This window comes from Octopus bimaculoides, chromosome 3 (genome assembly GCF_046866305.1).
Source record: "Octopus bimaculoides isolate indiv1 chromosome 3, ASM4686630v1, whole genome shotgun sequence".
Taxonomy (NCBI): domain Eukaryota; kingdom Metazoa; phylum Mollusca; class Cephalopoda; order Octopoda; family Octopodidae; genus Octopus; species Octopus bimaculoides.
Genome location: NC_142930.1, coordinates 121,049,350 through 121,075,982, shown reverse-complemented (window position 1 = coordinate 121,075,982; position 26,633 = coordinate 121,049,350). Strand labels below are relative to the sequence as shown.

The window sequence follows — 26,633 nt, the reverse complement described above, 5'->3', positions numbered from 1 at the left end:
TGACCTAATGACTGCTGCTACCCAAATCTGATTTTTGTTCTCGTATAGTTTCATGTTCTCTGTTGGAATCCGTGTTTATTTTTCTAATGGAAAATATTCTTCATCTTCACCTTCGTGGCTGCGTTATTAAATTTATTCCCTCCTCTTGATGCAGCTGCTTCTTTGTTATGTAATTCAATTCAGGAAAAAATTCGCTTCAGCATAATTTCATTCTGTCCATATAGTCAAGGGAAATAATTTTTTTAATTTTTTACTACTTTATAGTAATTATACAAGTCATTATAAATATAATAACTTCAGAATTTAAAAAAAAAAGCGCTTTTTATAATTCCAAATCGATCGATAGCTGTTGGAAATTTGTTTCAACGCTTTTGATAACGTCTTTCTTTGATTCGTCGCTGTTTCGATTTTGTTGATGAATTCATATTTGAACATATTGCTTGTAGTAATAAATGAATTCAAATTTGGAACAAATATGGCTAGAGTCTTGAATAAAGATAATTTTCAAATTTTCGTGACCAAGAGAATAACTAGTCAGCTATTATGGTTGGTAGTAGTAACATTAAAGATGTCGAGAATAATCATTAAAATCTTAATAAATATACTATTATCGGAAGTAAGCTTGGGTGAATCAAAATATATATGCATAATCCAGATATATGTCGATGACATGTAATGAGAAAGAAACACGCCTGGGTAAAATACATGTCTAATAAATGGTGATTAGTTAAAAGGAAAAATATACAAATTAAAGTAGCCTCTATAGCAATAGCTAAAATCTGATTGCTTTATATGTATCAGATAAGTAATCTATGTTATCGGCTGGAGAAGGAACTGGAGTACGTACACCTGATGAGCGGTGAAGAAATACAATACCCAACTGTTTGTCAGAAATCATTCTATGCTCTTTTCTTCAGCACATAAAAATCATAGAAAGAATGAATTTGCATTATTGTAATTTCTTCCCACAGCTAAGTCTTTCCAGTGTGTATACACACACACAAACACTCACACACATAAATACATACATACATACATAAAAAGGAGTACTGGTGGAATGTTCCAGTGAAGACCTCAATAAAATGTAAGCACAACAGACCTGATATAATGCTTTTGGATTGAGAAGAGAAGCTGTGTACAGTTGTGGAAATTAGCTGCCCAGCGGATGTTAACATAAAGCTGAAGATCCAGTTAAAAAGAGAATACCTACGTTGAACTATTGAGAAATTTGCAGTTACTCTATCCAGATTATAAAGTTCAGGTTTATACCTGTAATTACTGGAGACCTGGGATATGCAACACACTGCTTAAATATCAATCTTGGGAAATTAGGTTTCTCAAAACCAGAAAGTAGAAAACTGATTCGAAGTCAACAGAATTAAGCCATCACCGGAACTGTAAGAATCTGTAAAGAAGCCTTGGATCTTGGCTAGAAACCAATTCCTTCTCTATTAGCGAGAAATCTTGAAATAAAACTGAACAATGACATACATATAACTGAACATTAATACATACACTGACACACAGATATATATATATATATATATATATATATACACACATACAGATATATAATGAAATGACAATACAAAAGCGAAGTAAATCCTTCTTTGCAGAATAAGTGTATTTATTAATAGATAGATATTTCATATTCGCATTAAAGTTCGCCATTTCGCCATCGTGTAACTCGTAAGAGAGGTAAGGGGTAATCTCTATGATTCTAATTATACATATTTGAATAATATATTATTTTTAAAAAATGCATAAATGTTCGAAGCGATCTTTCGAATTTGCTAAGTTAGTGCGTGGTTAGTGATGGTAGGGCAGATGTGGATATACGCACGTGTTTAATCAAAAACATAGCTCCAAGTCTTAATATAGAAGATAGAGTAGAAATTTATACAACAATGAAAAAATTATTTATGTCACTGACAAGTGATATAAAGTTTATATTTTATTGCTAATTTGCCAAATATATCTTCATTCATATATACGTACGTATGTACATTCAAACGTACATATTTTAATACGTACATACATACATATATACACATATACCAATTTGCATATTCTTAAATTCACACGTATACCAACACACACAACGCTGCCAGAAACGTTCATCCACTCAATCTTTGTATATATTTCTGGATATATATATATATATATATATATATATATACACGTATGTCTGTATATATATCTTTCTTTGTATGTGTGTATATGTGTATACATATATATACATAATGTATATATATATATATATATATATATATATATATATATATATGTAAACTTATACACTCTATTATATATATACGTATACACTATATATAAATATATACATGCATCACATATACACATTCATACAACTTTGTTTACAGTAATGTATATATACATATATATATATATATATATATATATATATATATATATATATATATATATATATATATATATATATATATATATATACGCACATTCACACACACGCACATCCGTATGTCTATTAATCTTCATTTATCTATGTATCTGTATATAACCGTTCATATTCCTGTATACACATATGTAATTACACATAAACTAGCCCACGCACACAGACACGTATATATATATATATATATATATATAATTATATGTAATTATTAATCAGGACGTCAAACATTAAGGCAAGGCAAATATCTCAAGTCATATACAACATTATCACAGGAAGAAATTCAAAATCTTACAGCTGTTTCTGAGATATCTCCGAGTATGAGATATTCCATCATCAGAGACAAATATGGGAAAAACATATGGAAAATGAGAATGGTATCTATCAATAAGATGATAACATAGAGGAAGCGGGGTAAAAGAATAAGGAGATGCAAATAGAGAAGAAAAAAGAAGCATAAAAGTTCATAGTTCAACTTTCCGAAGTTATAGAAACCAGAGCAATTCTGCGTATATCCATGTATCCGCAATTTGTCTCTGATGACGGAATATCCCATACTCGGGGATATCCCAGAAACAGCTGTAAGATTTTGAACTTTTTCCTGTAATAATATTGTATATGACTTGAGATGTTTGCCTTGCTTTAATCTTTGACGTCCTGTTTAACAATTATATATCCGCTGCATCGGAAATCTGCAATGGCTCCATAACTACCGTCTCGGCTATAACCTTGGAGCCCCAGCAATCCGTTACAGCACTTACCTACCGTACCTAATAGTTTAGATCACCTGTGAACTAAACATCCATATTTTACATAATATATATATATATATATATATGTATATATATATGCGGAAATGTATGCAAAAAGGTGTACGCGCACAAGCCTGTTTATACATATATTAATATTACCATAAAGAAATTCCCACGCATTTGCCCACCTACCGGTATGTTTACTGAGATAAACGTATGCAGACAAAACGCAACATGCATGTACACTGAGACAAATATGCATGTACAGAATTCTTAAAATAGTGATGAGTTAACGCCATTGTGGTTGACTGTTCGAGGAGTCTTCCCTGGAATTACGTAGCTCTACATTTATAATATTACCTCCGGAGCGTATGTAGAAGCCTTAGTGGTACTTCGTCTGCCGTTACGTTCTGAGTTCAAATTCCGCCGAGATCGACTTTGCCTTTCATCTTTTCATCCTTTCGGGGTCGATTAAATAAGTACCAGTTTATCATTTTGTCTGTCCCTGTTCATCACCTCTATGTTTAGCCCCCTGCGGGCAATAGAGAAATATATATATATGTGTGTCTATATATATATATATGTGAAACTGTAAAACAAAATCGCTCACAAAGACTTCTTTCAAAAAAAGGTTAATAACATCCTGATAAAATATTTCATAGCATTTTTTTGAAAAATATTATTGTTAAAATTCACTTTTACACTTCAAAACTGTATTAAATAATTCTCATAGACTTTCAAATCTATCTATCGTAGGAGTGGCTGTGTGGTAAGTAGCTTGCTTACCAACCAAATGGTTCTGGGTTCAGTCCCACTGCGTGGCGCTTTGGACATGTGTCTTCTACTATAGCCTCGGGCCGACCAAAGCCTTGTGAGTGGATTTCGTAGACGGAAACTGAAAGAAGCCCGTCGTATATATATATATATATACATATATATATATATATATATATATATATATATATATATATATATATATATATATATATATACATGTATGTGTGTGTATATGTTTGTGTGTCTGTGTTTGTCCCCCCAACATCGCTTGACAACCGATGCTGATGTGTTTACGCCCCCGTAACTTAGCGGTTCGGCAAAAGATACCAATAGAATAAGTACTAGGCTTACAAAGAATAAGTCCTGGGGTCGATTTGCTCGACTAAAGACGGTGCTCCAACATGGCCACAGTCAAATGACTGACACAAGTAAAAGAGTAAAAGAGCATCTATCTATCTATCTATCTATCTATCTATCTATCTATCTATTGTTGAAATTTATAGGAAATCAAAAGACGAATACAGGTGTATAAACAACAAGCAGGTGTATTAGTTTGACGTTTGGGAAGGTGAGAAAGTCTTTTACGTTTCGAGGTTACGCTCTCTGTCTGTGTTTGACCTCTTATACTGATTCATAACCGGTATTTAGTTACGTCCACGTATTTCGACATTCTGTAAAGGGGTCCGATAGAATATGAACCGCACTTTCAAATATACGTGCTGGGCTCGAATTGTCGGTCTAAAGTCCTTCAGGGACGGTATTCAAGCATTGCAGCAGTCCAAGGACTGATTCAAATAATGGATAAAAGATATGTGTCTACCCCCTCCCCAGACATATGTGTGTGTGTGAGTGTACACACACACACACACACACACACACACACACACACACACACACACACACACACATATATATGTACGTATAATTAAGATTCAGTTGAATCAGGCACTTGAATTGAGGCACTAAGCCAGTTCGGTATAGTCCGCACAGCCCGAAGTTAGGTGAACAAGCAAATAAGTAACAAGGATGTCCAGACATCAGTGCACTACGGCTGTTTCAAGCGGCTCCATTTAACCTATCAATGAAAGCATTTCATCAATTTAAAAGAAACCGCTCTCCTCAAACGCAGATGACCATATAGATTTCTAGCATAGAGGATAAACCATTTTACCAAAGTAATACATAGTTTCCTCTTGTTATATTTGAAAACGCTTGAAGCAGCCGTAATGTACTGATACCTGGATACCTTTTTACTTATATATGTACGTATATATATATATATATATATATATATGTATGTGTGTGTGTGTGTGTGTGTGTGTGTGTGTGTGTGCGTGTGTTTGTTTGAGTGTGTATGTGTATACATATATACATATACATATATATATATATATATATATATATATATATATATATATATATATATATATATGTTAATTCTCTATATGAAGTATTAACAGTAACTGCACGATAAAGTGTAGTATATTGCCACTTAAGTGTGGCTGACCCCTAGGGGTGGATGTTACTGTTGCTTTTAGCCCCAGGAGGACATCTCCTCCAGCTGGCTTATCGACACACGACTGTGTCCTGTTTGCCAAGGGAGTTATCCCTCTCACCTCGACCAGCAGCACGAACGTATCCGGATTTCAGGGTTATTTCCCTTCGTCGGCGTTCGACAGCTGATGACCTTGGTGAGAGAGACAAATCTGGCAAACCTTATATCTTCTTTTCCAGTGACATTCTTCACTGATATTGAAAAGGTGAAAACAAGCAATGTTAATTCTCTATATGAAGTATTAACAGTAACTGCACGATAAAGTGTAGTATATTGCCACTTAAGTGTGGCTGACCCCTAGGGGTGGATGTTACTGTTGCTTTTAGCCCCAGGAGGACATCTCCTCCAGCTGGCTTATCGACACACGACTGTGTCCTGTTTGCCAAGGGAGTTATCCCTCTCACCTCGACCAGCAGCACGAACGTATCCGGATTTCAGGGTTATTTCCCTTCGTCGGCGTTCGACAGCTGATGACCTTGGTGAGAGAGACAAATCTGGCAAACCTTATATCTTCTTTTCCAGTGACATTCTTCACTGATATTGAAAAGGTGAAAACAAGCAATGTTAATTCTCTATATGAAGTATTAACAGTAACTGCACGATAAAGTGTAGTATATTGCCACTTAAGTGTGGCTGACCCCTAGGGGTGGATGTTACTGTTGCTTTTAGCCCCAGGAGGACATCTCCTCCAGCTGGCTTATCGACACACGACTGTGTCCTGTTTGCCAAGGGAGTTATCCCTCTCACCTCGACCAGCAGCACGAACGTATCCGGATTTCAGTCGTGTGTCGATAAGCCAGCTGGAGGAGATGTCCTCCTGGGGCTAAAAGCAACAGTAACATCCACCCCTAGGGGTCAGCCACACTTAAGTGGCAATATACTACACTTTATATATATATATATATATATATATATATATATATATATATATATATATTACAAAATGAGACGAACGCAAAACATCCAGACAGTTAGGTGATACAAGAAAGGGGGGACAACAAAACATTCAGTTAGGCGATACAAAGAAAACAAGGACGGGTCATTCGGAGTTTTCTTTCATAACTCGAGTTCCAGATTATCTTTGCAATTTCGGCTGGTTATACATACATACATACACACACACACACACACACACACACACACACACACACACACACACACACACACACACACACACACACACACACACACACACACACACACATATATATATATATATATATGTACGAGGAGGTGCTGAAAAGTTCCTGGCTTTAGGTGAAGGAAAATACAGGGGGATCAGTTAGTTATGATTTTATTCAGCAGATTCCCCTCTCAGATTCACACATTACAGCGGTCCATCAATAATTTTCTAAGCTCTGTAAAATAACTCAGAAAGTTGGGCCTCCAACCAGACCTTTCGCGATACCCTTAAAGCCAGGTACTTTTTAGTGCCTCCTCTTACGTATGCGTGTATGTATGTATCTGTCTGTCTGTCTCTGCTGTCTGTCTGTCTCTGCTGTCTGTCTGTCTGTCTGTCTGTCTGTCTGTCACGCTGTATTTATATACTTAGCACACCACATATGGTGCATGATAGATATATAAGTTTTCGTTTTTACTGTTTGGAGAATATATCTGTCTATTCAAAGAATTAAACTAAGTCGAAAATAGTTAATAAAAGTTGTCTACGTGTCTTTAATTGCCTACAGTTGTATAGTCTTTGAAATTTATGTTGTATCACATAAGAGGCAATAAAATTGCAATAAACTTTATTTCCTCATATTTTGCGCACACGCTTACTTGTGCATACATACATACATACATACATACATACATACATGGATACATACATACATACATACATACATACATACATGCATACATATACGCACATATATACATGACACATTCACACACATTCTCTTTTATTCTCTCTCTTTCTCTCTCGCTCACACGCACTGGTAACCATGAATATTATATTATTCTATATTATGAAAATACCATATACATACATACGCGCACACAAAAGGGTGTATTAGTCCTTAATTAGGATGCAGTTTTAATAACGATAATAAAGATCTCAATTTTTTTTCCCGCCTTTACTCCGATCTTGACATTACTGCTTTTCCGCAGAATAAATGGTATTATATCACAAGCTAGATAGAGTGTCTAAATTTACTACAATTTGCTCAAAATGAGGTACGTAAACGTTATTATTTTAAAACTAGAATGTTTGATCACCACTGATTAGAAAATTTAAGAACTTCGCAATAAGAGATCAAAAAAAGAAAAGAAAATTGTATAGGCGCAGGCGTGGCTGTATGGTAAGAAGCTTGCTTCTCAAACACATGGCTCCGGGTTCAGTCCCACTGCGTGGCACCTTGGACAAAATGCCTTGCTTCAGATTCGGGCCGACTGAAAGTGGTCCATCGTTTGTATATATATATATATATATATATATATATATATATATATGTGTGTGTGTGGGTGGGTGTGGGTGTGTGTGTTTGTCCTCCATTGCTTGACAACCGATGCTGGTGTTTTTACGTCCCCATAAGCTAGCGGTTCGGCGAAAGAGATCGATAGAATAAATACCGGGCCTCTAAAAAATAAGTCCTGGGATCGATTTCTTCGAATGGAAGGCGGTACTCCAGCATGGCCACAGTCAAATGACTGAGACAAGTAAAAGAATAAATGAATAGTCTGTGCGAATTTTAAATTCAAACTTCTAACGTCGCCAAATATTATGCAAAGATAATTATCTCCCTTATGTTTAAATTTACAAATGAAATTCTAAAAACAACATCGGACAAATCATATAGATACAGAGAAGAAAATAAATCTAATTATAATGAAAAAATGATGAAAGTAAAAATAAAGAATTCTTTGGAATAAAAGATGTAGACAATGCAGAAGATAAGAAAACGAAGGACAAAGTATAAAACGGAAACGAAAAGGTGCAAAGAAGAATGAGAAATGTTTGATGGGAAAGAGAAAAGGTACAAAGCGGAAAACAAAAAAGTAGAAAAGAGAAGAGGATTACGGTTAGAAAAACAAAATGGAATGAAGCACAAAAGGCGAATGACGTGTCTACATATTATGCAATAAAGTGGAATGTTATTAGTTACATCGATAGTTGAAATGAATATGGGGAACAGATTTATATACTTGAGAATGTAATTTTGGTTTCACATTTTGGTACAAGGCCAGCAACTTCATGGGCGAGATTAAGTCGATTAAATCGACCCTAGTGTTCAACTGGTACTTATTTTATCGTCTCCGAATGATGAAAGGTAAAGTCGATTTTATTTTGGCGGAATTTGAACTCAGAACGTAAAGACGATGTGCTAATGGTTATTGTACCAACTCGCTGCCTTCATTTGAGAATGTAATATTATAAAGTATCAGACAGTGGGAAAAAGAGAAATGATAGTTAAGCGAAAAGTAGGGAGAAGGGAAAGTGAATTTATGAAATTAAAGGTAGCAGAAAGTATTAGTTATACGCTAGAGTTGAAAAAGGAGATAAGTGTGACGAAATTTAAAAGAAAAAAGTGGAGAAAGAAAAGAAAAGAAACACCGTTACGAGTGAGAGAGAAAGAGAGAAGAGAAAAGAGGAGAGAAAAGACGAGAGGAGAGAAAAAAATGAGAGAAGAGAAAAAAAGCACAATTGGTATTTGTAGAAGGGAATATAGCGTAACATTTTTTTAAAATTGATAAAACGATATGCAAAATTCAGTAGACATACTGAATGGAAATGCTTCTGAACACCACTGAACACCGAATGATTTGACACACAAGTGCAAATAGGGATAAAATCCATAAATATGCAAATAAGCAAATAATATTGAATGCATTTCAAAGAAATTCTTAAATCTCTTGAAAAATTTAAAATATATATTAACCACTAGATAGAATTAAATTCTGTAATAAGTGCTTATTTTTGTGAAAACATTTTGAGAAAATTTCGTTTCCAGTAATTAATGAGTTGAACAGCAACCTCACAAAAGAACATTTACTACAAGCTGGCAAACCGTATAATCTAAAAATTCTTGAATATATCTCTTAAGAAAAAAATTATCATCTCTCTCAGTGTAATATTTTAAAGATGGTAATACACCGAGCCTTCAGTACCCATTATGCAGTGATAGAGTGATGGTATTCTTGTTCTCCGAGTGCCTAAAAGATTACATAAGCTGTGTTTGCCTGATCTTAAAAGAATGCCCTGCGAAAGTTACACAAATTCACTCAATTATATACTACAAAGTCCTTACTGAGTTTACCAAGACATTTGTTATGAAGTGGATATGAAACAATATTTGTACAGTTACACTGAGATTACATTCTTGCCGAAGTATTTGATTATTATTTCGTATATTGACAGCTGAAATCGTAAGTAGCGCTTTGCAAACTTTCAAGGTACCTTTCTCAAAATCTTTGTTCATACTACACACTCCTTCCCTCCCCTCTCTCTCTCTCTTACACACACACACACACACACACACACACACACACACACACACACACACACACACACACACACACACACACACTCTCTCTCTCTCTTAGCAAACGCGTTTAGATATACACTTACTCGTACGTGTGCGTACGTGCAGATATTTGTATAAACGCGTGCATAGAAAAAGGAGCGTTTAAGTGATCTGATTTATGTATTATATATTCTGCCAAAGTCTCTGGCGGCTTGACCATTGATGAAGCAGATGGTTTATATACCTAATAATAAACACTAAATAATTTAAGTTGCATTCATTTTAGTAGAACTCCACAAACTAAACACTCCTTCAAATGTTATTTACTTCTGGCTTGTTGGCACCTGTGTATAGACTGATGTATGCATATGTATACGCATGTATGTATGTATGTATGTATGTTCTTTTCTGTTTTTATGTGTGTTCTTCATCTGAAGAAGGACTTCTAACAAAGAAGCAAAGCTCCTTCGTGGGAATATAGGTAACAATAAAGAACAATGTCTCATTTTAAACTTGAGGAAGTCTTGCATATTTTGACTGTTCCACTGACAGATTGTATTCGCAATGTGTGAGTTAGTCGGTTGATTTCTTTTTTCTGAAAACCCTAGCTTATTCAGATTGTCACTTAAAGCATTAACTCACAAAACCCAGAGCACCGATTATTATTAGTATAAATGTGAATTAATGGTTTGGATATAGAAACCTGAGCTTTCGAAGCAATTGCCCTTAATCATCTTCTTTCTGTATGATTTTCAAAGAGATATTGGCGTCAGCAGCAAAGATGACCACTATGACGTTACGTACGTTTTCCCTCCCAAACAACAATATCCGGCCTGTTACGTTTACAGTTGACAGGCTTTGATGGGAATGTCCCACCAATATTCATTGTGTTGATTCTTGTGTACGTATTCAATATCAGGGATAGGGGGTTCTCTATATTTATTCCTTTTTCAATCTGTAATTTGTCGCCATTTTATATTTTTAATTTCGCGTATGTGCATCATTTATTTTTTATTTTGTCGAGTACACACACAGTGTAGTAGGGTCAGTTGGGCACCGTCTGTGAGAAAAACAGCACCACGACGCAATTCACTCTGCCAGGAATTTGGAAACGACGTGCTGTACTGCTTGGCATTCGTGCCAGAAGCTCCAATACGAACATTTCAGTGTGTTTGGGTGTCAATCTGAGGACAGTGCAATATGAGTGCATGTACTAAAAATGAAAAAAATCGAATATCCAGTCAACATCATGGTGTTTGGAGTGATCATGGTGCCGTTATGACTCCATTCATCTTCCCACATGGTCTCAGTCTCAACACGGAGGCCTAGATCAAGTGTCTGGAAGAGGTAGTACTGCCCTGAGTCAAGAGGGTGGTTGCTGGAAGACTCTATGTCTGGTAACAAGACTCTGCACCATGCCACACAAGCAGGAGAACCCGGTCATGGCTGTCAGACAATTTCTGCGACCACATCACACCTAACGTCTGGTCACCTAACTCCTCAGACTGCAAACCCCTTAATTATTATGTGTGGGGTGCAGTTGAGCGAGAGACCAACAAAACTCCTTGTAACATCAAAGATGAACAGAAAGCAAGTATTATGGCAGCATTGAGCAACTTAGACAAGGAGACCGTCCAGAAGAGCTGCAGGAGATTCTGAAGTTGTCTGGAGGCCGTGGTTGAAGCTAATGGCGATTTTGTTGAATAAATTTACTCTTTAGTATTTCAAGATATTTTTCTGTAATTTTGGTAAAGATATCTGTTAAAATAAGATATCGGTGTTATTTTCATTTTCATGTAACAACAGTTTATTCACCACACCCTGTATACATATAATTCACGCATGTAGAAGGGGATTTCAAAATTTTGTAATTTTGCTAAAATTCTAGATCCTTTTCACAAATTGCTGCATTTTATTTGCTAACTTTGAAATAAGTATGAAATATTCTATGAAGACGTTTTCAGTAGTGTCATGATATGGGGCTTACCAACATATAAAAGCATACAATGGACTTTGCGTCTACGTAAATCAGTAATGCTTTAAATCGGTAGCAAACTTCACTTTTCTTTACCGGACTTAGGGAAATCAATAGTCGTTTATGAAAAGCCAATTCGGCGTTTGGGAGATGGCGAGCAAACGTATCAAAGCGTATATTTATCGACTTAAACACAGATTTCAAGCTTTACAAGGCGGAAATTCTCATGACGCTAATATGTAACCATTGAATCTTGGATAATGTACAGTGAATACTATACGCAATTTGAGGCTTTTCACGTCACTTGCAATAGGGAATTATGAAAATTAAATGGCAAGGCAGGATATCAAATGAAACTGTTTAAGAAATATCTAACATGCTCACTATGCATACGTTACTGAAATCCTATTTGAAATTATATGGGTTGGACACCTCTTTAAAATACAAGATTCTCTACCTACAAACAGCTTTCAAAAGTGAAGTAAGGTGAAGAACTGCAATGAAAAGTTTAAAGAAGTCACTAAAAATGTGATCTATGTGCATAAAGTTTGATATACAAACCGCGATTTTAAACTAATACTATTTCTGTTGTACAAATGAACTTTAATTCAGCCGACCGGCTAATTGCAGCATCTGTTTTTCTGTATCAGTAACAACGGATTTTGTCTTAGCATGCGGTTGCCAGTTGGTGTTTCTGATGAAGCTCAATCATACAGAAATGCGCATCTAACAATGTCAACGCTACTGCTGGACGATTTTCGTCTACTGCTGATATATATTTGTGTTATTTAACATTTATATTAAGCGAAGGTAAACCTCCCCTTGTGCAGGCAAGGTACGAAGGTGCGGAGGCGAGGATCTCCCATTCTAACGTGAAGCTAATGTCACAATCTTTGAGTTCCCAAATATACTTACTTAATACAGTGGTGTTAATTCTATTTCTATTTTTTCGTACAATGTAAAAAAAAAAAAGAACAGGAAATGTTATCTTTACATCAATTAAACTTTTTTCATTCTAGCAGCACAACACCGACTATTGAACTTAAGGGAAGAGAGAATCCTAGCTTGCCTGCACAAGGGGAGGTTTACCTTCACTAAATATAAAAAACATTAGAAACCCTTGTGCCACCCCAAAATAGCACCAAGAACCCCTCACCATAGAAATAGTAGCCCTTGATATTAATTTAAGACCATATATATATACGCCTTAATTAAAGCTAGTCTGCACGTAGTACATACTGGGGCCTTTGCAGGTATTTCTATAATAATACCCCTATCTCTTCACCAAAATTCCGAGTTTTGCTCTCACTCCCCACCCATAACAACTACCTAAATCTTATACTTAGTAATCCATTTTTCCTTAATATAACCTGCCAACCCTCTTTAGCAAATGCCAGATAATTCAATCATGAATCTAACTGAGAACACAGCGGACATAATTATTTAACCCCAATGTTAAGACATCCAGTAACTAATTTTAATTTTAATTTTATTTTATTCTTATTTTCCTGTACCTTTTATGCCATGTTTTGTATTACAAAAATATCAACTTTGTTTGTTTGTTGATCAAAAGATTTCACCATTTTCTGATTATTTAAATTCAAATATATACATACATATATATATGTTATGTATATATATATATATATATATATATATATATATATATATATATATATACATAACACACACACACACATATATATATATATATATATATATATATATATATATACATAACATATATATATATATATATATATATATATATATATATATATATATATATATATATATATATATATGTATATATGTATGTATGTATTTAATGTTTTGGACTATTGGGTATATATCGATTAGTCTGGGGTACCTGATGTCATCTGCAGTTGGGGTATATTTCAGGAACTCTGCAGTGTTAGTTGAATAAATAATAATAATAATTTCTTAAGAAGATGGATTCGGTACGAAAAGATTGATACCAAACCCATATATATATATATAGCTAGAAATAAGAGCAAAAATGCTCTAATGCTGTAGTATAATTGTATACACATATACTGACAGGGACTATATATTCATACAATATATATGTATACAATCACTATATATATATACAATTATGCGCTTTGACTACACAAGTAGAGAATTTTAACTCTTATTTCTAGCAATGTAGGTGTTTCTAACACTCTAGTCATATTACGTGACAATTGTACTTTTCCGTTTTGGTAAAACGTTGCACACTGCTGTCTACATTGATTATATATATATATATATATATATATATATATATATATATATATATATATATATATATATATATATACATATATATATATATATATATATATATATGTGTGTGTGTGTGTGTGTGTGTGTTTAATGTATAGATACGTATATACAGGCACGCATACACTCTCAAATTGTCCTGCCCACCTACATTCAACGTGCCAAAATAAGAATAGCATTTCGTAGTTTGGGATTTAACTCCCATTTCTAGCGTGATGAAAAACCACTTAGTGGCTTTCCCTGTGTATAACTCTGATACACACATATAACATACACACGTACATGTATTTATACATACACACACAGAGATAATAACACAGATATATGCGTTTGTGATTCTGTACGTGTTAGATGTGTACTACACTTGTCAAAAAATAATCCGGTATTAAAGATAAATTTGAAGTTCTTAACATCCAACTCCCCACGTAAAAAAAAGTAAATAACGAAAATATTAAAAAGAAAAAAGGAAGATAAAATTGTTTAGGTTAACTGATATCGGTTTCATGGCAAAGTTTTGAAACTTTATCTAAGATAATGTAGACAGAATGTGCATTATATCATATCAGCTAATATTTAAAACTCTTGAGAGATTTCCCTTCATAATAAAAGGAATTCAGAAATGGCCAACTACCTACTTCATTGTTACTTTATATATGGCAGTGAGTAATTCTTAAATTTGCTTGGAGCCAATTCTGGTGCTACATCATTATCTTATTGACTACTTCTCCAGATTATTTGCTACTTACTACTGAAGTGTCGCTCCGCATTCAAATTGATTAATTTCCCCAGTGACCGGCGTAACACAACGTTCAAATGCTTCACTGCCATGTTAGTTAACTCTCAAGTCGTATTTCTCTGTTAATCATGTCAAAACAATAAAATATAATAAAAGCAAGCAACAACAGTCCTTGTAAAAACAACCACATCGCCGAATAACAATAACAGCTGTAATAATGTCAACAAGATCAATAAAAATCAGATGTGAATAAGTAAATAAATAAGTAATAAAAATGATAAGGAGGAGAAAAAGAAGACGAGGAAGAAGGAGAATTTCTTTTTCTTTCGATTCAGATTCAGTACAAAGTTGCTTCTTAACGAGAGGTATCATATATTCAATTGAATGATTGACGGCAATATAACTGGTATTTGGTTTCTTTGTCATAAAGATTTGAAAACACAAATTAACATGTCTCATACTAGATACATATAAGTTGGCCCTCAGTTGTCGCCACCATGCTACTACTACTACTACTACTAATAATAATCCTTTCTACTCTAGGCACAAGGCCTGAAGTTTTTGGGGAGGGGACAAGTCGATTACATCGATCTCAGTGTTTCACTGGTACTTAATTTATCGACTCCGAAAGGATGAAAGGCAAAGTCGACCTCGGTGGAATTTGAACTTAGAAAGTAGCGACGGGCAAAATATCGCTAAGCATTTCGTCCAGCGTGCTAACGATTCTTTTCTACTCTATTCTACTCATTTACGTCCCATAACTTAGCAGTTTGGCAAACGTTATCCTCCTCCAGCAATCATAATTTCAATTCTTCGACCGGGTGGTGCGTTGTCTTCTCGAGCAAAACACTCGATCTCACATCGCTAAGTTACAGGAACGTAAAAGCACCAACATCAGTTGTCAAGCGACGTTGAGGGGACAAACACAGACACACAAACATATGCATATATATATATATATATATATATATATATATATATATATATATGCAACGAACTTTTTTCAGTTTCCGTCTACCAAATCCACACACAAGGCTTTGGTCGGCCCGAGACTATAGTAGAAGACACTTGACTAAGGTGTCACGCAGTGGGAATGAACCCGGAACCATGTGGTTGTTACGAAGCTACTTACCACGCAGCCATTCAGATTTTTCCTTAGGATAGGGAGTGGATGGCGGTTTTGTGGAAACAGTGAACAAAGTGAGGTTATACATTCTGCATCACAACTTTACACTACTATCACATCCTGCCCCCAACGCACATACATTCGTTCCAACCTATTCACACGACCTTCTACTTGCTCACACACATAAAACAACTTACACATTTGACTTCTTGCTCGCTCACACTCAAACATAAATATCTTGGTCACACAAACTTCATTACAGTTTCTCATTCTTATCTTGATTATCTCCGAGAGTTCAGTCGTTTTGCTTCAGGCTCAGAGCTGTCAACATAGGAGACGAAGATCAGGCTCACTCCTCTCTGCGTGTCTCTGTTTCATTTGGAATCAATTTAAGTATCAGAGGTCTCTCCTTTGCTCCTCTTGAGGCTAATGGAGTTCCTTATTATTATTATGGGTTAATTTCAGCTGACAGAATAACATTCCTTTTAATTCATTTTAATGTGAGTTACTCAAAATTAAATATGAGCTGTCCTCCAGCATTCATGGTTTCAATTACTAGATCACGTGATGCGTTGTGTTCTTGAGCAAAACACTTCATTTTACGTCGCTTTGCGATCACTTGCGATCCCCTGAAGCATAGTACACAGTGCACTAGTTTGGGCAACGTCGATTTGATGGAAAGCGTGAGCTAACGGGCTGCACGAACCTTTGATCACAAGAAACAAATCATTTGTGCTGGTCGTTCAGCAAAAAAAAAAAAAAAAAGCAAAAAAGCTGAACGCTCATACGTCGTCTTCGACGAGAAAGTCTATTATTATTGTTATTATTTTTATCTGAGGTTTTGTTGGAACTCCTGGAATCTTGCATGCGTAGCGGGCTTGCTGCCTGCAGCTTACGGTAACATGCTCTCTGTTCTTTTCAAATAGCTATTATTTTCCTGATTATTCTGGACATGCTAAGGAGGCAAACCTTTTGTAGCAGTTCTGCCGGGCACTCTATTCCAATTTCCTTTATTTTCCTCTCGATGCCGTCTGACCCTAACCCTAACCCTAACCCTAGCGGTATTTCGTCTGCCGTTACGTTCTGAGTTCAAATTCCGCCGAGATTGACTTTGCCTTTCATCCTTTCGCGGTCGATTAAATAAGTACCTGTCATGCATTGGAGTCGATGTAATCGACTGAATCCCTTTATCTGTCCTTGTTTGTCCCCTCTATGTTTAGCCCTCAACCCCGGGGGCAATAAAGAAATAAATATTTTCCTGATTATTCTGGTCATGCCAAGGAGGCAAAAAATTTATAGCAGTTCTACTGGGCACTCTGTTCCGATTTCCTTTATTTTCCCACTGATACCTTCTGATACTGTCTCCAAGGACCCAACAATAATCGGCATTTTGTTCACCTTCTTTCTTTCTTTCTTTCTTTCTTTCTTTCTTATTGTTATTATTATTATTATTATTATTATTATTATTATTATTATTATTATTATTATTATTATTATTATTATTATTATTGTTGTTGTTGTTGTTGTTGTTGTTGTTGTTGTGAGCTGGCAGAATCGTTAGAACGCCGGCCGAAATGCTTAGCGGTATTTCGCACGTCACTTCTTTCTGAGTTCAAATTCCACCGAGGTCGACTTTGCCTTTCATTCTTTCGGGATCGATAAATTAAGTACCAGTTACCTACTGGGGTCGATGTAATTGACTGTCCCCCCTCCCCCAGTTCAGGCCTCGTGCCTATAATAGAAAAGATTTTTATCATTGTTAAACTTTCTACTTTTAGATCTGACCATCTGAATTTCTGGTATGTCTCCTTTGTACTTTGCATCCGATATATTCTGATATGAGTTAATATATTCAATTAATGAATAGCTAATACATTGTGCATTTGGTCTGACTGCTTCCTAATTTCCAACTCTAATTAACTAGTTAGACAAATATTTTCTGATCAGCTGTCAGGTGTTCTGAAAACGAATCTATTTTTTTTTAACATGTGTGAAATTAATTAATATATTTTCTGTTTAACAATGCAATACATATTGATGTCCATTGCGTATGGGAACTTATTTCATAAACATGAATTATTTTCTTAATTATTATTTTCAGTGCAGAACAAAAATAAATGCAGAAAGTAAAAATATATATTTAATAAGACGGGATGGGTAGGAGTGATAAAAAAACGTACTAAAATTCTTATTTAACCTGTTTCTGACACATGTATTTCAAATGTATTTACACACATGCATGCATGCATGCATGCATGCATCCATAATATATTTATATATGTTATATATATATATAGCATATATTTATATTATACATATGTGTAATATATATATATATATATATATATATATATATATATATATATATATATATATATATATATATATATATATATATATATATATATATATTATACATATATATAGTATATTATATATATATATATATATATATATATATATCTCCAATCTGAACTTCCACAAAGCGGACTGGAAATCAATTCAGAAAGAGATCCCCAGAGAGGATTGGCCAAAATGTCTCTCCACACCAGACATTGACATGAAACTAGAATGTTTCATGTCTATTGTGCAAGCCATAAGCCAGAAATATGTCCCAGAGCACAAGGCCAAAACAAATAGGAACAAGATTCCAAGGGAGAGGAAGATCCTCATGAGACGAAGGACAAAAGTTGCAAATCGACTCAACCAGCATCCCAAGAATGGCCAAAGGTCCCGCCTAAAAACGACACTGATGGAGATCGAAAAAAGGCTGCAACAATCCTATGTGAAGGAGAGAGCAGACAAAGAAGCCTGGGTTATAAAAAACACTAAGTCAAACCCAAAGGCCTTCTTTCATTACGCAAAAGAAACAGCCTCAGTACGCTGCAAGATTGGACCCCTCTTCGAAAAGGATGGCTCCCTCACAGACAGTCCAACTAGCATCAGTGAGGTACTTAATGAGCATTTCAAAAGTGTCTTCACCACTCCATTGGAGCACAGACAAGTGAACAAACCAGTGGACTTCTTTGCTACCTCCCCTATAACCAGTGAAGCAGTTACGATGGAATACATCAACATTAGCGAAGAAGATGTACTACTAGCTATACATGAAGTGGACACAAACTCAACTGCTGGCCCTGATGGTTTCCCAGCAATCCTCCTTAAATCGTGTAAGCATGCCCTGGCAAAACCCCTTCAGATCCTCTTCCAGAGCTTTCTCGCAAACGGAAGACTGCCAAGCAAGCTGAAGGAGGGAATAATATGCCCAATCCATAAAGGGGGAAGCAGAGCAGATGCCAAAAACTAGAGGCCTATCTCTCTGACTTCACACATCAGCAAAGTCATGGAAAGGATAATCAGAGGAAAACTAATCGCATTCCTTGAAGAAAATAAATTGCTGAGTGATACCCAACATGGCTTTCGACCAGGTAGGAGCTGCCTGACCCAGCTCTTACAACATTACGACTGGGTGTTGAGGCAGTTACTCAACAACTCAAATGTGGACGTAATATAGCTTGATTTTGCAAAAGCTTTTGACAAAGTGGATCATGGTGTGATATGCCACAAACTGCATGATCTTGGCATAGCTGGAAAACTTGGAGAGTGGTTACATGACTTTCTGAAAGATAGAAGTCAGGCAGTAGTGGCTAATGGAGCCACCTCTATGAAAACACAAATAATGAGCGGTGTTCCACAGGGCACTGTCTTGGGACCATTGCTTTTTATAGTCGCTCTCTCAGAGATGCCTTCAAGTGCCCGGATAGCCACTCTTGCAAGCTACGCAGACGATACAAAAGTCTCGCAGAAAATACAGAACTCCAGTGATGTTGCACACCTCCAGCAGGAATTGGACTCAGTTTACGGATGGGCTGAGGACAATAATATGCAGTTTAATGCTGAAAAATTCCAAGCCCTGCGCTACCAACGTCCAAAACTGAATATGAAACTTACAGAGTACACTGGTCCACAGGGAATTTCAATCCCAGAGCCTAAATCAGTGAGAGACCTGGGTATCGACATGAGTGATGATACCTCTTTCCAAGTGCACATTACCAGAATGGCAACAAAGTGCAGACGATTGGCTGGATGGATCCTGAGAAAATTCAGAACCAGAGATAAGGAAACCATGATGATTCTCTGGAGGACATTCGTGCTCAGCCGCCTGGATTACTGCTCACAGCTGTGGTCACCCACCAGTCTGAAATTAACAGCAGACCTTGAAGCAATCCAGAGGAGATTCACAAAGAAGATTGTCTCTTTGCAACTGGTCAGCTACTGGGAAAGGCTGAAACAGCTAAGACTCTACTCCCTGGAGAGAAGGCGGGAGAGGTATGCAGTAATATACATCTGGAAGATCCTGGAAGGAATTGTGCCAAATTTTGGCATTGAAAGCTACACCAATGCCAGAACGGGACGACACTGCGTAGTGCCAAAGATCCCAGCAATGCCATCGTGCTTCAGGACCAGTTACTGCAACAGCTTGGGATTCAGGGGCCCACAGCTTCTTAATATTCTCCCAAAGAGCCTGAGGAATCTGCACAAAGGAGATGTAGGAGTTTTTAAATCAAAGCTGGACCTCTTCATATCGAGAGTCCCAGATGAACCTACCTCGCGGCAGGAGGTGCAAATGAGGGTTGCTAAATCAAACTCCATTGTTCACCAAGTGCCACATATTGTAAGAGGCTCCCTGTAATAACAGTGTAGCAACACGGTGGTGCATCAGCATGGCCGCAGCTCTGAGCTGAAACTTAAATATATATATATATACATATATATATATATATATATATATATATATATATATATATATATATATATATATACTATATATATGTATAATATATATATAATATATACATATATGACATATATATATATATAGTATATATATATATAATATACATATATATATATATTATATATAATATACATATATATATATTACATATATATATTATATATTATATGTATGTATATTATATATATAATATATATCATGTATACATATATGTATATCGTATATATATTACATATATTATATATATAATATATTTATTTATTTATTTATTTATTTATTTATGGGTTTCAGCCAAGTGGCTGCGGTCATGCTGGAGCACCACCGTGATTTTCTGTCTTTATGCTTTGCTCTCTTCACGTTCCTTGCATGGCTCTTCTCCTGCACCTGATATAGTCCAATCAAGAGTTTTGATGGCACATCTGGTGTATAAGAGAATTTGACATCGCTGCCCTAAACTGTGTCTCATTTCGAGCCATTGGTTCGTCTGGTATCGTGGAGAGGAAAGCGTCGAGTTTTGTCTTGAAGACCTCCACATCCATGTCGTGCAGGTCTCTCAAATGTTTTGGCAGGGCATTGAAGAGCTGAGGTCCTCTGAAACCGAGGCTGCTGCAGTATCTTGTTCTTATGTGAGATGCAGTGGACGGCACCTTTGGCACCATGCAGTGGTGACCCATGCGGGCATTCCTGTAGTACTTGATGCCAAAGTTCGGCACCAGTCCTTCCAGTATTTTTCATATGTATATTATTACATATCTCTCCCGCCTGCGTTCCAGGGAGTAGAGACCTAGTGCCTGCAGTCGTTCCCTGTAGTTCATCTGCTGGACTGTGGCGATCTTTTTTTGTATAGTGCCTCTGAATTGCCTCGAGTTCTTCTGTCCGTTTGACACTGTGTGGTGACCACAACTGAGAGCAATAGTCTAGGCGGCTCAGGATAAATGTCTTCCATAGAGTCAACATGACTTTTTGATCCCTTGTACGGAATGTCCTCAGTATCCACCCCGCCAGCTGTCTGCACTTTGCTGTCAGCTTGACAATGTGCATGTTAAATGATGCATCACTACACATGTTGATGCCCAGGTCTCTCACGGCTTGTGGTTCTGGGATTGCAGTACCTCAAGGTCCTGTGTATGCCAGTTGGGAGGCACTTGTGGCCTTGTAGCGCAGTACTTGAAATTTTTCCGCATTGAACTGCATATTGTTTTGCTCTGCCCACTCATATATTGCATTTAGGTCATTCTGTAGGCTTACAATATCATCAGGATTCTTTATTGCCTGAGATAGTTTTGTGTCATCAGCGTAGCTAGTGACAGTGGCTCTCCGAGTGACCGTGGGCATGTCCAGAAGGGCCACTATGAAGAGTAGTGGCCCCAGGACAGTTCCTTGCGGAACATCGCTCAATATTTGTGTTTCCCTAGATAGTTCTCCATTGGCTGCAACTGTCTGACTTCTACCATTCAGGAAGTCATGCAGCCATTCTCCTAATTTACCAGTTATGCCAAGGTTTCACAGCTTGTGACATATCAAGCCATGATCAACTTTGTCAAAGGCTTTTGAAAAGTCGAGATATATGACATCAACATTTGAATGGTCAAGTAGCTGCTTCAGGACCCAGTCATAATGTTGCAGGAGCTGCGTGAGGCAGCTTCTACCTGGACGGAAACCATGCTGGGTCTCATTCAGCAAGTCATTTTCTTCTAGGAACGCAATCAATCTCCTTCTGACAATTCGTTCCATGACTTTGCTAATATGTGAAGTCAGAGAGATGGGCCTGTAGTTTCCAGCCTCTGCTCTGCTTCCACCTTTATGGATAGGACATATGGTGCCTTCCTTCAGCTTTTTGGGAAGTTTACCATTTGCAAGGAAACTCTGGAAGAGTATCCGGAGTGGTCCTGCTAATTCTTGTTTACACGACTTTAAGAGGACAGCCGGGAAACCATCGGGGCCAGTTGCCGAATTTAAGCTCATTTCATTTATGGCAGCTATTACATCTTCCTCTTCAATGTCAATGTAGGTAATGGATGCAGTCTTTTTCTGCTGAGTGCTATTGTCAAAGAAATCAGCTGGGTTCTTTATCTGCATGTGACTCAGAGGAGAAGTGAAGACACTCTTGAATTGTGCACTGAGCACTTCACTTATCCATGTGGGATCCGCAGTCAGTGAGCCATTAGGCAGGAATAGGGGTCCTATCTTATACTGTACCGTAGAAGTCTCTTTTGCAAATCTATAGAAAGCCTTGGGGTTTGTTTTTATGCTTTCTACTGCTCTTTTCTCCTTTGCTCTCTCTTTTTCATGGGAGAGTTTAATCTTGTTTTCTATTTCTAACAGTGTTAGTTTTAATTTAGCCCTTTTCCTATCCCCCAGTTCTCTATTTAACTGGTTTGAGACCTTTGTTCTGTGTCTCATAAGGATTTTCCTGTCTCTAGGAATTCTATTGGCATGTTTGCTGGTCTTTCTATATGGCACGTATTTGGTGCATATGCCTTGTATAGTTGACATAAAATGACTTAGTTTGAGGTCATTGTCTTGTATAGAAAGGCTGTCATGCCAGTTTTGATTTCAAATCTCTCTGCGAATTGACTTCCAGTCCGCCCTCTGGAAATTCAGGTTGGATATTGCTTGAGTCCTCCTGGTGGGGTGGGTGTCAGTGGGTTACCTAGGACCATACATAGTTAGTTCTATAATGTTATGATCTGAGAGAGATGTGGGCGTTATTTTCACATTATGGATTAGAGTCACATTGTTTGTGAAGCAGAGATCTAAAATATTGCTTCCTCTGGTTGGTTGGAGTATCACTTGTTCCATGAACAGCATGTGAGATAGTTCTAACAAGGACTTTGCCTGGCTTTGTTCATGCAGTGACATCCCAAAGAGGATGTGACCTTCAGGCCATTTAACATTTGGGAAGTTAAAGTCGCCTAGGAAAAGTATGTTGGTCCAGATTTGTCAAGACCTCTTCTATGCGTCTGAGGCTGTCCTCAAATTTACCTTCCTGCTTTGCGGTATTTGGTGGACGGTATGTTGAGCATACAACTACATCAATCTGTTTTATGTGTACTATTAAAGTATCACAGATAGAGTTTGAGTGTGATAGGAGTAGTAGGGGTGTGACATCTTCTCGGATGTACATTGCAACTCCCCCATGACTTCTATCCCTCCTGTCTGTTCGGAGTACGGCATACTCTGGTATGTCTATCTCCGCATCTGCTATATTAGGTGTTAGATGCGTTTCGGTAAGCACCATGCATATTGCTTGATTGCATGTAACTAGGTCTTTCAAGTATAGAAACTTGTCTTTGCCGCCTGTTCGTAATAGGCCCCGGATATTCAGTAGGAATATAGGTGTGATATATGTGCAGGGGTTCCTGGTGTTAGCGGTGGCCATCCCTGATCCATCATCTGTGGTGGTCTTGGATAATGGTTCATGTGGTGTTGACTCTGTACCCTCTGCATCCACGTTAACTGATGCACCATTTTCTGGGCCATGCTTAAAAAAGCTTGCTGGTCAGCTGCTGCAGTTCGTACAGCCTCTGCATACAGCCTTTTGCTGGGAGCAGAAGGAATATACGGACTTCTCTCTTTGTGAGTCCTGTTGGTATTCGGTGGATTATGTGTATGTAGGGTTAAGCTTTCTGGTCTCCCTTTTCTGCGCTCCCACTTATTTTGTTTTAAGTGGTTATCTACCTTGTTTAGCTGGTGGTGTTTGGGGTGGGCAAATTTGCAGTTTCGCCCCTTTTCCCCGTGCCAGCAGGTACCATTTAGGTAGAATTTACAGATCTGTTTCTTTTTCTCTGTATGACGTGCTTGGGCTTGAAGCCTGTTTGTGTTTGTGTTCACCGTCTTCTTGTCTGCCCTCCTGTCTCTGTCGCTTGGTGTGGTGCTGCGTTGGCTGTATTCACCATGGCCATTGCAGCCCTCAGCAGTGGCTACAAGCACTGGTGGCATTTGCCTTGTCTCGGTGGTCCGTTTGGTCCTCTTGAGCCTGAGCACAGTGTGCAGGGTCTTCACTGTCCTTTTTTGTGTCCGTGTCTCTCACAATGCCTTCTAGGAGGTCAAGGTGCGGTTTCACGAGCTCGTAGGAGCGAATGAGCTCCAGTTTCTTTCGATCAATTTGAGCCATTGACCTGTGGAAATTGTACCTATCCAGGCTTTCGGCTATTAGATCATTTGCTGGTGATCCTTTGGCCAGGTTCCATGCTTGTACAAGAAGGCGAACGTCTTCCAGTTGCCAGTTTCGGCGCATCTTCATCTTCTTGTTAGCCTCAACTTGGCGCTGTACAAAGTTTCGTCTGCTGGTATCCATAGTGCACGATACACACACACACACACACACACACACACACACACACACACACACACACACACACACACACACACATATATATATATATATATATATATATATATATATATGTATATATACATAATATGTTAAATATATATACTATATATATAATATATTATATATTATATATATACTATATATAATATATATATATATATTTTATATATATACATACATACATATATATATATATATATATATATATATATATATATTGGAAGGTTTGGAGGTGATGTACAGGAATTATATTATAGAAAAAAATTACATATATATATAGACACTTGACAAGACCCTTAACCCATTGGGAGACGTAGGGTCGCTACACTCATGCAGCGCATGTAGACTGGCTGAGCTCACCCCTCTCCAGGCTACACTCATTTCTACAGCTGATTGAACTGGATCAACATGAAATGAAATGTTTTGCTCTGGAACTCATCGGTTCAGGAATCGAAACCACAACCTTACGATCGTAGGTTCAATATCCTAACCACCAAGCCTCGCGACCCCACACACACGTACACACCTACACTCACCCTCACACAGATATATTTGATTTGATTTAAAAAAGCATTTAATTTCTTTTGTCATTTAAATATAAATGTGGTTCTTTTCCATACGGCTTCGTAACTGATTTTATTTCGAAAATACCATACACTCGTTCCCGTTTTCATTTTAATTTATCTACTAATTATTCTAGGAAAATGTATTCATACAAAATGTGTAAAAAGTTGTTAACCTCTCATTTACTTATGATAAATTTGAGTTATGGACCCTCTTTAAAATGAATAGTTATTCAGTTTAAGCTTTCCATGTGGATTAGCCCGCATCTCAGTGGGCTAAATTGGGATAATCATTTCTCGCTTTTCATTAGCCTATGTATTAATTTCCCTCTTCCCACCTGTATATTATTGTATTCTTTTCCTCGGAAACTGTAATTCTGTCTCCTTCACAAATTACTATTTTAATTCTGATGTAGCTAACTGTTTTTTTTAAATCATACATTCTAAAGCGGGTTTGTATTTTTTATAAGATGTCTCTAATATTTTACATGTCTGGAGATAAAATGTGTAATCGCTTTGCTTTGTTAGTGTCGTTATGTCTGTGCTCTCACTGTCACGTATGCTGATGATTTGCCATCGGCTGTTTATCCTGTTTGTAGTTTTGTAGTTAAATACAGTTACTAAAATAGAAAAAAGTATATATATATTCTACTGCGTGAACGTTGTAGCTTATTTGGGACATGAGATAGAAAAATATGTATGTGAATAAAAAGCATGAGTAATAATAGGCAGCTGTCAGATGGTTGCATTGGCGTAAAATGCGAAATATAAGGAAAATGAATTCAGTATATATATATATATATATATATATATATATATATATATATAT

General features: G+C 36.8%; 1 long non-coding RNA gene across 1 annotated transcript in view; it reads right to left on the bottom strand.

Moving 5' to 3' along the window:
• Positions 1-15,145, bottom strand: part of LOC128247406 (uncharacterized) — a 54,440-nt gene extending 39,295 nt beyond the window's left edge. The window contains exon 1 of the long non-coding RNA XR_008263785.2: positions 14,989-15,145. This is a non-coding gene — a long non-coding RNA (uncharacterized LOC128247406). The remainder of the gene's footprint in view (positions 1-14,988) is intronic.
• Positions 15,146-26,633: the final 11,488 nt, after the last annotated feature.